At 38.3% G+C, this 13,924-nt stretch overlaps 1 protein-coding gene across 12 annotated transcripts in view; it reads left to right on the top strand.

Annotated features, from left to right (window-relative positions):
• The first annotated feature begins 6,476 nt into the window (after positions 1 to 6,476).
• The window catches only part of LOC133521961 (uncharacterized), a 208,730-nt gene continuing 201,282 nt past the window's right edge, over positions 6,477 to 13,924 (top strand). For all 12 annotated transcript variants that reach the window (XR_009799970.1, XM_061857098.1, XM_061857095.1 and 9 more), the window contains exons 1-3: positions 6,477 to 6,712; positions 10,456 to 10,551; positions 11,867 to 12,001. The gene's annotated coding sequence lies outside the window, so the exon portion shown is untranslated. The remainder of the gene's footprint in view (positions 6,713 to 10,455; positions 10,552 to 11,866; positions 12,002 to 13,924) is intronic.

The raw sequence follows: 13,924 nt of genomic DNA on the forward strand, positions 1-13,924 counted from the left end.
CCAGAGCTCAACGAGGGGGGGCGGGTTTAGGGTCGGCAACGCGCATGTAACTCCTCTGGACTTGCAGGCGTACATAGGCTACGGAGACTGCTTACCATCAGGCGGGCCGTTTGCTTATTTGCCACCGACGTAGGATAAAAATAAATAAAAAAGATTCGATAAAAAACTTTGGTTAACTTTTACTTTTATAATAAAACTAATTTGCTACGAGCACACTGTCAAGGTTCTGAAGGTTCATGTTTTACAAATAAAATATGTTACTTACTGGCTTACTGATTACTTTGACCTAGAAGTACAAATCCAGAGGGCCAATCGCGAACGAAAATCTCAATCTTTCTCTTTTACTCCAATGAAGGCGTAATTACAGTGACAGAGAAAGATGCCTACAATTTGCGAACTTCGATATTCGTGGTTATAGCTCAGATTATCGCTACCAAGATTTATCTACGGGATATCGACACGCACGTCACTAGAGTCATACCAAGATTAGTTGGCAGCGATTTTAACAGCCCCGGCAGTGCAAGTGTTATTTTAAACGTCAAACTTCTACGAAATTAAGAACGGCTGAGCTATCAAAATCGCTGCCAACTTATCTTTGTTGTAACTTTTTTAGTTGATAAGTCGCACGATAGATGGCGCAGTTTAGTTTATTAAAAATCCTGAATCGCGCTATCAAGATATTCCTTGGGATAATGGTTCCCGACATCTGTGCCGTCCCCACACATGTTCCCGGCTTGTCATGGAATAACTCACGTTATTTCAAATGTCAAGGTGACATTCCAAAGCTTATTCATAATTTACTCATTACAACCCCACCCCCTTTTTGACCACCCCCCTTAGTGATATTTGGTAAGGTTCTTGGCTACCTATTTGCCCCGCAAGCGCAACGGAAATATTTTCCTAAATTCTTAAATCTGAGAATGGGCTCCGTTGGTATAAACGGTAGACTTATCTAGTTGGGAGAAACCCTAAAGGCTTACCGCGAACATACACAGAAGTTTGCAAACGAGCATCTTTTGCTTTTACTTCAATCAAAGCATATTTAAAGTGAGAGAGATAATGAATTGCTCGAAATATACGAACTTCGATTTTCGCGGTTAGCCTTGAATTCACCCGTCGGCATGGCATATGTAGACATATGACTAATCTTATGAAAGTGCAAGTTTTCACAATTAGAGAACCTACCAACACAGTCGAAATAAAAACAAAATCGTACGTGCTAAAAAAAGAAATTGCACGTTAGCTTTCACTGGATCGAGTAATTCAAAAGTGATTAGGTCCACGACGGACATCCTACTACCGCAAAAAGTTTAATTGAAATAAGATCAGACTAAATTGTTTCGGTATAGTCTGCCAATTGATATTTTAGACTTTTTGTGCGCTATCAATTTGTTGACTTCCGCGCGGTGATATGTAATACGTGCAAGCAATTATGTATTCAGTTGCATGTTGTACTATCACTTTAGAAGATAATGCGAAGTAAATGATAATCAAATTGTGATTTAAATCGAATTATTTTCATTTATTATAAGTAGATGCGGTTTCCGGTTGCTGCGCCATTGTGATTACCGCTTTATAGTGGGTGTTTGAACTGTTTGATGTAGGTATTATTAATTTTTAATGTTGTAATATATGCTATAATAGAAACAAAATGCACTTATTTGTAAAAATATATTCCATCCTTTTGTATTCCTTTTGTTTTAGATCGCTTTTTATACCCATAAACAGCTTATGTATGTATTTTGACGGAACTCGTCACGCGCGGAATATGATCGCAAGACTGTCAATAATCGATGAATGAAGTAGTTTTAATAAGATGCTCAGAGGATTGTACCTTTTTTTTGGAGCAGGGGAAACGCCATGATGGCGTCTCCTTTACTAAATCCTCCAAGTTAATCTTGAACAAACAAAAACTAGTTCAAGACAGATATATTTTATCATACAAACAACTTTATTGTCACGCGTGCAATATAGAGTATTTAAGAGCATGTTCGGCCTAGCCAGCCACATTAAGGCTCATGCTAAACAACGTCCATAATATTTATTTGGGGCGCCGTCATCGAAAACGATGAGGAGGACTATGTACATATCATACAAATCATGTGTCTATAAATTGACAAAAATGCAATTGGTGTTACCACTACGTTTCCTTTAACAGAATATTAATTAAGATCTGGATAATAATTAGAAAAAACCCAAATCCTAAACTTAAACGAAAATATACCCCTCGGCAAGGTGCCGTAGATGCTGGCAGCATTACCCCGCTGGATTGAAATACTAATGCGCTGTGCGAGGAAGCTGCCAGCCCTACGGTCCCCAGTCGCATCCACAAGTCTCTTTCACGAAGCTCCAAAAAATTTCAGGGCACCGGTACCCCACAGGCTAAGTGTTTCCATACCAAAAGGGGTAAACTATATTATTGGCCGATGCGGCTGTACTTAGCTCATCTATCTGGATTACATATGGATCTGATCCATCAGTGTCAAAAATGACGTTTCTGGTTGACGAAATATCACTTTTCACACTGACAGATTTGATCCATAATCTGATCCAGATTTAATTAATATTCTATTAGAGGAAACATTGTGGCAACACTACTACTTTAGAGTTAGTTTCATTTTATTTAATTTCTACCATTTCTCTCTGGTATATGAAAACCACTGTAGAATAGGAATGTCAAGTTTGAAATTGCCAATACATTCCGCATTAAATACAATTGGTTGTTGCAATTATCGTCACGGTATTTTAAGAGCGTATTATTTTTTTAATTAAGAGAGACTAGGTCGGCATTCAAGATATTTAATGACATCTCGTGATTGTATTTAAATATGGAGTGTGGAATTAAAAGGAGTTAAATCTCTTATGGTAGAACTGTTGTAAAAAAGTGTCCAGCTATCAGCTATAAATAATAGTTCCAAATCTCTCCAGAGTAGCGCTAGAGTAGGTAAGAACCCAGGCGTTATTGACGGAGTGACGTGCGCTGTCTATAATTTGATATTTTTTTCAAGTATTGCAGGTATTGTAGCGCCACCTATTTAAGCTTTTTTGATGTCATTTCTTAGACATGGAGATTTAATTCCTTATCTCCACCTTCCATAGTATTTAAACAAAGCGAATTTTGACAGTAGGTACACGGCGGGCATCGTGATTATGGAAGGTAGAGGCAAGGAACAGAATCTCCATATACCAAAAAGTGTCCGATAAAAAACTATAAATAGGTGGCGCTATAATACCTAGAATACTTGAGAAAAAAATCTAATCATAGACAGCGCACTTCACTCCGTCAATAACGCCTCGGTTCTTAGCTACTCTAGCGCTACTCTGGAGAGATTTGGAACTATTATTTATAGCTGATAGCTGGACACTTTTGTTTGCAACAGTTGTGCCTATGGAGATTCTGTTCCTTGCCTAATCGTGATGTTGTGACCGCTGCTTATCCACTGTTAAGTGCCAATTACATCCACACTTCCCTATATCGGGGCCGAAATCAGTCCCGATGTCTGGACTGATCTAAGCTAACTTTGCAGCGGCTTGAAGACAGTGATATTTTAATAGAAAATTTAGATTAATGATGTTGATGACATAGCCACACTTTTTCATTGCAAACGTAATGTAGACTTAGCTTGGTCCTACTCTACGTAAAGTCGGACCAACATAACGTCTTGGCGCTTCTTCACTTGGTTCTGTTCAAGTCAGTGGATGGATGTCGTTCGACACTTCCCTGGAAGGGAGGAATGAGAGGCCGCTTCCGCCTTTAGGCTGTGGCGGATGTGGCGGGTCGCTCCCCACCGATGTGGGGTGGTCATTGAACGTCTTTTTGAGGTCGATGTGTGCTGGTGGTGATCGTTACCCAACCCCATGACCCCTAGCCTGGTGATACCGTTTGAGCGGGGCCAGATTTTGGGGTCGCGATGAAGGCGACCGGTAGCTAAGCTGGCGTGTGCGGCGTGCTGGTGAGGTTTCATCCGAGGTGTGTGTGTGTTGTGCTTGCTCTGCTACCGGTGTAGGAGGGCTCGGGGCAAGTCCCGAGCCCACCTCTCCGGAGGTCTGGTGTTGTGGTGTGGCGCGATGTCCCGTAGATGGTCGTGGCCGGCGTTGTCCGCTCGACGAACGCCTCCAGGCTGCGCCAGCGCCACTTCAGTGTCTCGGTGAGGGCTGCGTTGCTGACGTACCATGGACACTTGAGGATGCTCCGTAGTGTGAGGGTATCCTGGCGCTTCATTTTCTCCTTGTTTGACCTGGAACAGAAAGACTTCAAGTCAGTGTAAAGTTAGCTCTGGTTTCCTAGGATAGCGGTGCCGTCATATAGCGGTTGTAATATTACGGACGCAAAAATAATATTCCTTCAATCACCGCCCTCTAGGAAATCGAAGACAACGTTCTAGTCACGTCATTTCACCGCTGTATTACGGCCGCTATATGACGGCACCGCTATCTTAGGAAACAATCTATGTCAAAGAGTAAAGTAAGTATATAGGATCTATGTGTATGAAAAGTGTCCATCAAAAAACCTTAAATGTGGCGGTGGCGCCACAATACATCGCGAACAAAGAAAAGATTTCGAACTACAACTTACAGCTACCAGCTGGACGCTTCACAGTGTTTTAGAGAAGCCAAAAAAGTGTCATCCTCATTTTATTGCAAATTACTGAAGTTTAGATCATTACAAATGCGACACTAAAACTCCCGCATGCCCAATTTGCATAGTTTTTGTGAAATAAATTTTTGGAAATCGTGTTTCAGGTCCCCAGATTTTACGAAAGACGTTAATAAATTACAAATTGTTTTGTAAGTGAAAGAGGTATGTCAGGATCGTAGCAAGTGGAAATCCGTGGCTTCTGCCTACCCCTTCGGGAAATAGGCGTGATTATATGTATGTATGTATGTTGTTTTGTAAACTTTTCATTGTATAGTGCTATTAGATAAACCGTTCAAATACGCAAATTTAGAGGTAATTGTGACATCTCTAGGTACATTGGTTACAAAGATATTATTGAATTTATTGATTTTGGTTTTTTTTTTCTTCCATGTTCCGCCGTAGCCGTGGGCCGATATTTGTATGACAGCTTCATTTAATGTCTTCCATCTACCCTTTTTTTTACAAGACATAATTCCGTGGAACATTCAAGTAATCATCGAAACACTTTATACCCGGGTTATCCGGCCGCTAGGGTTGGCACTTCGGTATTTTAATTTATACGCCATTTTCTTGGGGAATTCTGGTTTCGAGTTCATATGGAAGAAAATGTGATCCCACTGCTTCGAGAACTAATTTAGTAAGTACCTATCAGGCAAGTGAGAGTCGGGTTCGCATACGATACGACGGGTCTAAAAAAAATTACTATGTCATACAGTTTACGATGACCCTAATTTTAATTAATTAATTAAATTTTTTTTTCGTAAAATGCGTGTAAAACCGCGCTGGCGTCTAGTTATATATGTAAGTAAGGATGTAATCTTATTACATCTTATAGGAGATGTGCAATAAAACCAAATTCTTTATAGCTAACAAATTATTACCAAATCTTTAAAAAACTTATTATTTCATATGTGTAGGTTTTCATTAACGTATTAAAGTTTACTTTTACCACCCATAAAAGTGCTATACTGTGTATACAGCGTTAATATTATATCCGAGTGAAAATTTTAATTGACTTTAGATTCAATCTTCCACGGAATTAGGTCTTGTAAAATATAGGGTAGATAGAAGACATATAAATGAAGCTGTCATACAAATATCGGCTCATACTACGACGGAACATAGAAGAAAAAAAAAACCAAAATCATTAAATTCATTAATATCTTGGTAACCAATATACCTAGAGATGTCACAATTGACTTTAAATTTGTGTCTTTGAACGGTTTATCCAATAGTACTAAACAACCGAAAGTTTATAAAACGATTTGCAATTTTTTAAAGTTTTTCGTAATATCCGGGTGCCTGAAACACGATTTTCAAAAATTTATTACACAAAAACTATGCAAACTGGACACGCGGGAGTTTTAGTCTCGCATTCGATAAAATGAGGATGTCACTTTTTTGGCTTCTCTAAAATACTGTGCGCTTTAGCAACAGTTCTCCCATAAGAGATTGTCCTCCTTACCTCTACTCTCCATAAACCAGAGCTTGGATGCACTATGGAAGGTGGAGATAAGGAATTAAATCTCCATGTACCAAAAAGTGGCGCCAAGAAACCTTAAATAGTTGGCGCTACAATACCAAGAATACTTGACAAAAAAATCAAATCATAGACAGCGCCCTTCACTCCGTCAATAACGCCTCGGTTCTTAGCTACTCTAGCGCTACTCTGGAGAGATTTGGAATTATTATTTATAGCTGACAGCTGGACACTTTTGAAACAGTTCTACCATAAGAGATTTCACTCGTTTTAAATCCACACTCCATAGGACGCACTTTACTTTCTATCACATTCCACCGCATAAAGTTAGTATTAAAAAGATTTATATTATGTGGGAACAATCATTAAAGGCTGGCATATAAAAAATAACTCGATGATAATAAAACCGTCAAAAATGAAAATGTCTCAGCCATGCCTGGAATGACAGGTCAACACGCTATTTTTACCAGCGCGCTCTGGTATATCGAGTTTGTAATATTTGTTATTTTATTTATATTGTTTTTCAATTTGTTCCTTTATATGGCTGGATTAAATTACCCAAAGTATAATCCTATGTACGATTACTCGAAAAAGTAAGTTTTACTATAACAACATTAATGATTTTATTATGTAGGTCATGTGTAGGGCTTTATTAAATAGGTACGGTCAAGTCTGAAAATATCGATACGGGCAAGTGCCAAAAATATGTATACACTACCGTAATGTATGGGCCATAAAGTCGTGTATACATATTTTTGTCGCTTCAATCGTGTCGATGTTTTCAGACGTGACTGTACAGTCAGAGACTTTAATTGTTGACCCATTTAGGGTTCAAGCTAATTTGGCTATCAATACTAACGTCCTAAATGTATGAAATGTCCAATGTAAATACAATACCCTCGAGTCTTTCGCCTCTATCTCACTAAGGGCTCATGTGGACGTTACGAGAACTATATAGCATGCCAGTTTAATTATGGCTCCTCTACACGATGGCCCAGCGTAGGCCAGTCCAAGGGACGCATTTATGCGTTAGAGGGAGCAAGTGACATTGCTATCTCATTGCGTCCCTTAGACTGGCCTAAGCTGGGCCATCATGTAGAGGAGCCCTTACATTGCGGTATTTGATCGGTCTGTTATGGATGTAACCTCAATAGTTAGCAATGTATCTAAAATTGCATGCCAGTTCGCGCGCTGTCTAAATAAGCCCTTAGATTGTTTCCAGGCCGCACCAATTACAAGGTTTTCCCAAAAAAATCAAATATATTCCAATAAATTCAGCTTTGATGATTCATTTGAAGACAAGTCACCTTTTACGGAAGTGCAATCTAATTTGAACCTTAAATCGGATGGCTAAGGTTGAAATTCTATTGGCGCGTATGTGGTCGATAAATCGTACTATGCCTGGAAAAGGGTTAAATAGAAGAATACTTTGTTGACGTTTGATGCTTGACTGTATTGCACGTCTGTACCCCTAGTGTAAATTTGATCGACATCATAACGTGACGAACGCGTTTGCGTTAAGTCTCATTTTGTATAGGATTTTGAGTTTCCAAAACGTCCCGCTTGGCGCGCTCTTTCTAAATCCAATACAAAATGAGACTAAACGCAAACGCGTACGTCACGTTTCGAAATCGAATTTATTTACACTAGGGGTACTGATATAGTTCTCGTGTCATTCACGATATTACGATGACGCGCAAATTTGTCAAATCTAACCTTGCATGATTTTTTGTATAACTTTTTAATAAATTGAAATAGATGTGTCATGTTGTATAGATTGAGGGAAAAATAAAGAAAAAAATCATAGTATTTAAAAAAAAACATATATTTTTCCGAAAAAGACTTGATGCATATATACATCACTATGCATTAACGTCTAAACGCTAAAGATTACATATTTAACAGTAAAATTATAATCTGCAATTTATTATTACATTTGTTCTCGTATCTTTATAGCACAAAACAAATAACTTAACGTACAACAGATAGACTTCACCCCAAATAGCATTCTCCACCAGTCAACCTTTGGGCAAACAGAAAATTTAATAATTATATACCTATGTCTTTCCCGTTCACGGAACAATGTAGCTTTGCGAATCTGAATCCGGCCGAATGCTCATGACTAAGTTTTTCGAAATAAACCCTAAACAGGTTAAGCTACTTTTGGCAAAGTGACCCGTTTAATAATAAGGAACATGTTTGAGACTCACTGGAGTTTTCTACATAATATTATTGATGGAAATATGTAAAACAGTTATTTCTTGGATTCAAACAAAGAGGCACATTACATTTTGAGCAAGACCAAGATGTTGTCCCGTTGCAACTAGGTATTTTGCACCTAAGACGAGTAGCAATCATAGGCCAGTGATCAACGCCATCTTTTCTTACATCTACGCTTGGAAGAGGATGACTAGTACCTTTTCGTTTCTTGGCTTGTAATTGTTCTTCGATGGAAGCATTACTTGGACGTCCTCTTTTGATGCCGTAAGTTAATCCAATATTGCAAAGGACATCAGCTAATTCATTGCGAAATTGACCAAGATTCGGTAGTTGTTTCTGAGGAACACCCTTTGCAATGCAATTCTTCTTCATTAAGATGCAGGAATTTATTACGGCCAAGTCCAAAACGTGATAAAATAATCGTAAGTACCATTTACGGCTCTTGACCCTGACGCTATAGCGGCCTAAATAGCTATCCATTAGGTCCACACCACCCATATGCATGTTATATTCTTGCACAATTTTTGGACAAGGTATTTCCACTCTTAGTTTTTGTTTTTTATCATAACGTGCAGTTTTTCCCAAGTTTTATCTTCCTAAGTAGGTACCTAATTGTAATTCCACTATGAAACTTTTAGTGTAAATTTAATATTATACTATATGTACTTTAAAGGGACATTTACTTTAAGGCCCCGGATGCCAATTTATAAGAAAATTATTCTAAAACTTTTCAATGACTATACAAAGAACGAAACAATAAAGTAAATTCTAATACAACCGATTTTGCATGGTGATGTATTTACGCATCACATATAAAACACAAATTTTCGGAAAACTATACTATTATTATCAAACCTGTTAATAATATACATTACACTTACCTTTTATCCTTTTCAGAAATAATTTTTACTTGCAGTTCTTATTAATAAAATAAAAATAAAAATAAAAATAAAAATAGCCTTTATTTCTACTACCTTACAATAACTTATAATATGATTTTTAATGACTTTATCCTTAAACAATTGTAATTACTTATATGATATATTATACTTTAACAATTATTTATAATAGTAGTCGCCTCTGTGGCGTAGGCCTCCCCCATTTGTTTCCACACTTCTCTATCGCGGGCCTTTTGCATCCAGTTGTCGCCAACTAGTTCATTAAATATATCCCGCCATCTTTTCCTCGGGTGTCCATGCTTCCTATTACCATCGTACGGAAACCATTCTGTCAGCCGTTTGGTCCACCTATTGTCGTCCATCCTACATATGTGACCTGCCCATTGCCACTTAAGCCGTCGGGTTTTTTTCTTTGCATCCTCTACTTTAGTAATCTTCCTTAGTTTGTCATTTCTTACTCTGTCAGATAGTTTTAGTCCGAGCATGCTCCTTTCCATTTCTTATTAATATTTTATTTATCAATAAATTTTGAACTTGTAAATTTCGCGGCAACCAGTGTAGCAACTTACGCGCCAAAGATTGAAAATATGACACTACAGAAAAAAAACTATCAAAAGTTTATGGGTGCGTTCAGAATCTAACACGTAAACGTCACATTTATTAAATAAAAGTAATAAATGTGATTTTGGATAGCTGCATATTGAGCCACGGACCATCAAATATACGATGCATATATACATCATTATGCATTTAAGGGTTAATAACATGTCAATACGAGTCAAGGCACGAGTTTTTGTGAATGACACGATCTTTATAAAGATATATTGTCTCAGTCGCACTCGCATATTTGCTAAGAACCTCGTCCTTAAACTACGTCTAAAAGAGAGGTATGGGGTTTGTGAATGTCATCTTGCTTTGTGTGGTAGGGCACAGCACAGCGGATGTCATTCCAGATCTAGAGCAGAGCCCAGCTGGGGAAGTACCTCCACCTTACAGAAAACCGCAGCCAAATAACACTAGTTCCTGGAGGTACGGGGGGTGGGGGGTTTAGAGTCGGCAACGCGCAAGTAACTCCTCCCGAGTTGCAGGCCTACATAGGCTACGGAGACTGCATACCATCAGGCGGGCCGTATGCTTGTTTGCCACCGACGTAGTATTAAAAAAAATATAATAAATATATACAGTAACTTAACAAAGATATACTTATGCATTTTTAGATATTTGGCCGACGGTACGTGGCTAATACGTAATTAACATAATACATCAGCAGAAGAAATGAGTCTGTTGCTGGACCATGGAAACCTGGAAGTAAAGTAAGTTTTACCGATTATTGAATAAGCGTTAAACCAGGAAACGTACAATTACTGGTTTAGTTTGAAACGGCCTGGCTAAGAGTTACCAATACGGGAATTGTAATTGATATTCAGGTTGTCGTTTATTTAAAAAAAATGCGCGGAAATACGACCTGTCCATGTTTGTCGCGGCACGTGACGTGCAACCCACTTTACTGGCTTTTGTCCGCTATATGAGTTTGCTTTTGATAGTTACACAGATTCATTAGTAGGTAAAGAGGAGTGAAATTCCAAAATACAGCCTTAGCTGTATTTTAATACAGCTAAGCTACCATATAATGATTCTTAATCCGACTGTGAGTACTAATTTTTCCTTGGCTGGTGATTTGTATTGGGCTGGGAATCGGAGTGCCTACTGTGAAAAACCGAAATTCTCAAATTGCGGAGATCTTTCTCTTTTAGTCCAATGAAGCGTAATTAGAGTGACAGAGAAAGATGCTCGCAATTTTCGATTCGATTCGATCCATAACGGGTGGTCAGGACATTTTAAATTTTCATTCTTCTGTCCCGGACGGTAAAGACCACATTACCAACTAAATTTTTGTTTGTCACCAGAGTACCAGTTGGGCCAGAACACCGGGAAAGACCGGTATGCTATGAACCGAGCTGCTTTTGGTTCTGTAGGATGGTTGGCAGCATTTTGACCCTGGGGTTGTGCTACCATTTCGCCTATGCCGTGATTAAAGACTCAAAACTTAAATTTGGAATGTTTGTGGTTTAAAATAAAAATTAATAAGAAAAATTATGAAAAAAAATAAATAAACTTTAATAAATCCTAAGATTTCTTTATGTTTTAGCTCACCGATATATATTCGTATCTTCAAATGAAATGACTCATATAATATCTATCGAACTTCACTTCAAGAAGTTCGTTTGATCGTCAATTTCTAGCTGATTATGATTTTTCACATTTCATATATTAAAAAAGCCTTTTTTGTCCTGAGTATAGGACAAAAAACCGGCTTTTGGCTTCTTCACTATTATTTATTATTTGTAATACCATTATATTCCCCGGATAGCAACGTTAAAGCTTGCGATCCTTGCTAGCTATGGGTACGGAAACTCTTACGGGCTTAGGGCTACATGGCGGTTTAGCCTCCTACACCTCCCGCCCGGCGTCCTACACGTAGTAAATAGGCCCCAATTAACTTTTGACTCTCTGTTAACTTGACAGAGTTAAATTTAAGCTGGTAAATTTCTAAACCCGATTGCCAGGAGGTTAGGGGAAATTTCATATACAGTGCCATGTTCAATACTCACTTTCGGTTGTCAACAGAGTTAAGGAGTAATGTTAGATATGAAAGAGCGGCCGGTCTGCTGCGACGAGAGCTGCTGGTGGTTTTGTGCACTGCTGTGTGCGACGTTGACCGTCATCATGGTACTCGTTGGATTCTGGCTCGTTTTTAGATAGGTAAGAGTAACTAAAAACGTTATGGTGTACATGTATCAGTTATTTTTTTTATTTTAATATATGGAAAACCAACAGCGCTATATATATCTAGAACTTCCAATAGAATTACAGAGCCAATTATATATATATATATATATATATATATATGATTCATTTTTACAAAATTAAATTAAAAAAAAGATAAAGTAGTTAAATCCTGTAAGTACATATTCAATAATGCACCGAGCCCTGTCCTGCGCCAGAATTATTGTCACCCATGAAGTGTCTAATTCATTTATTTTTTATTACTGCTATGCTATCATTATATATGTCGATATCACAATTTATAGAAACTTTATTTAAACTCATGTCTGCCCTGCATATGGTCATGGATTATGGTCATGTATAACACTAGACCCTACTCATAGTGTTGTGTTCCTGCCGGTGAGTAAGGTTGCCAGAGCTCAACGAGGGTGCGGAGCGCATGCAACTCTGGAGTTGCAGGCGTACATAGGTTACGGATACTGCTTACCATCAGGCGGGCCGTATGCGTGTTTGCCACGGACGTAGTAAAAAAAAATACATGTATAGGTATGGTCAATGTACCTTACGAAGGTCGAGGATATCGTAAAGTATGTACGAGTCAAGTCCGGATTCACCCTGAGGGTCGCGAAGTTTGAATCTCGACAAAATGCGAATTTCAATTCTTTTGTGGTGAGCGTTCCAACTGAACGTCTAGCGACCTTCACAAAGGAGGAGTTTTGGCCGAAGGGTGCCAAGTTTCGGCGGTTTCGCGGCCGGCTCCCTGACACAGCCGGGTTGCGAAATGCATCGCAGCCATAGTGTGTGTTTTAGTTTTTAAGATATATTTTATGATATGTATGCTAGTTTTAAGGTATTTATCTATGGGCCCATAGTTGCCTGAAAGTTAAGATTTTGATTTGATTTGATTTCATAATTTAAAAGTGACTGAAAAAATAGGGTCACAAATGTTTAAAATTTTGGCGCTTCGACAAAGGGCGTCGCCGAATATTCGGTATTCGGACAAAACCATTTGTGGCATCTCTAGTTATTTCTATTGATTAAAAAAGGAAAAATCCAAAATTTTTATTAGTTTTGTGACACATGTTATATGAACTATCCAGAGCACAAATCTCGGAGATATCTGAGAGGGCCGTTTTATGTCTTTCTGATTTTGACCTTTCATGGCTGTTCAGCTTATACTGAGTGAGCGTGAAAGTTACTTATTAATTTTCGATATGTACACAAGTGAAATTTTATTATTCTATGTTCTATGAGCTACACAATATCCTTAGAAGCGTAGTTTACCTGTAATGTAAATAAGCTGAGAAATCCTAATCAAATCGGTCGAGCCGTTCGATATATAATGTCATTAATGTATAATTAGAATGATTCATTCACAAACACAAAACGAGCGTGTCACCAAACAGTAGTCCCTTTTCAATAAGGAAATAATTGGATTGCTACTAGTTGCAGGTTGATACTTCCTATTCTCACTTTATGGTTCAGTTTCATTGATTGATAGGGCCCGTATGCGGGGTGTGGGAGATTTACATAAAACATATGAGTTTCACTAGTCGTTATACCACCTTACCGCCTGCGAGGAGTCACCCGCATTTTTGTATATCGACTGAACTATCGACTTAGTTTCACTAGTCGTTATACCGCCTGCGGGGACTCCTCGCACGCTTTATATCGACCAAGTTATCGACCAATGAAACTGAGTCATTAAGGCTAGATTCGACAATCTAATTACATAAAAAGAAAGCCTTAACCATAACCTACCTCAAGCGCCTATCTTCTTTGTACCTACGTGTTACGATTTCCAACTTTAAAGTAAACAAATTAAAGCCCAGTTTCTGTTAGCAAAATTAGCCAAATATGACTTTCAAGAATTATTCGAGGCTACCGGACATTATCAGG

This window comes from Cydia pomonella, chromosome 10 (assembly GCF_033807575.1).
Source record: "Cydia pomonella isolate Wapato2018A chromosome 10, ilCydPomo1, whole genome shotgun sequence".
In the NCBI taxonomy this organism is placed as follows: domain Eukaryota; kingdom Metazoa; phylum Arthropoda; class Insecta; order Lepidoptera; family Tortricidae; genus Cydia; species Cydia pomonella.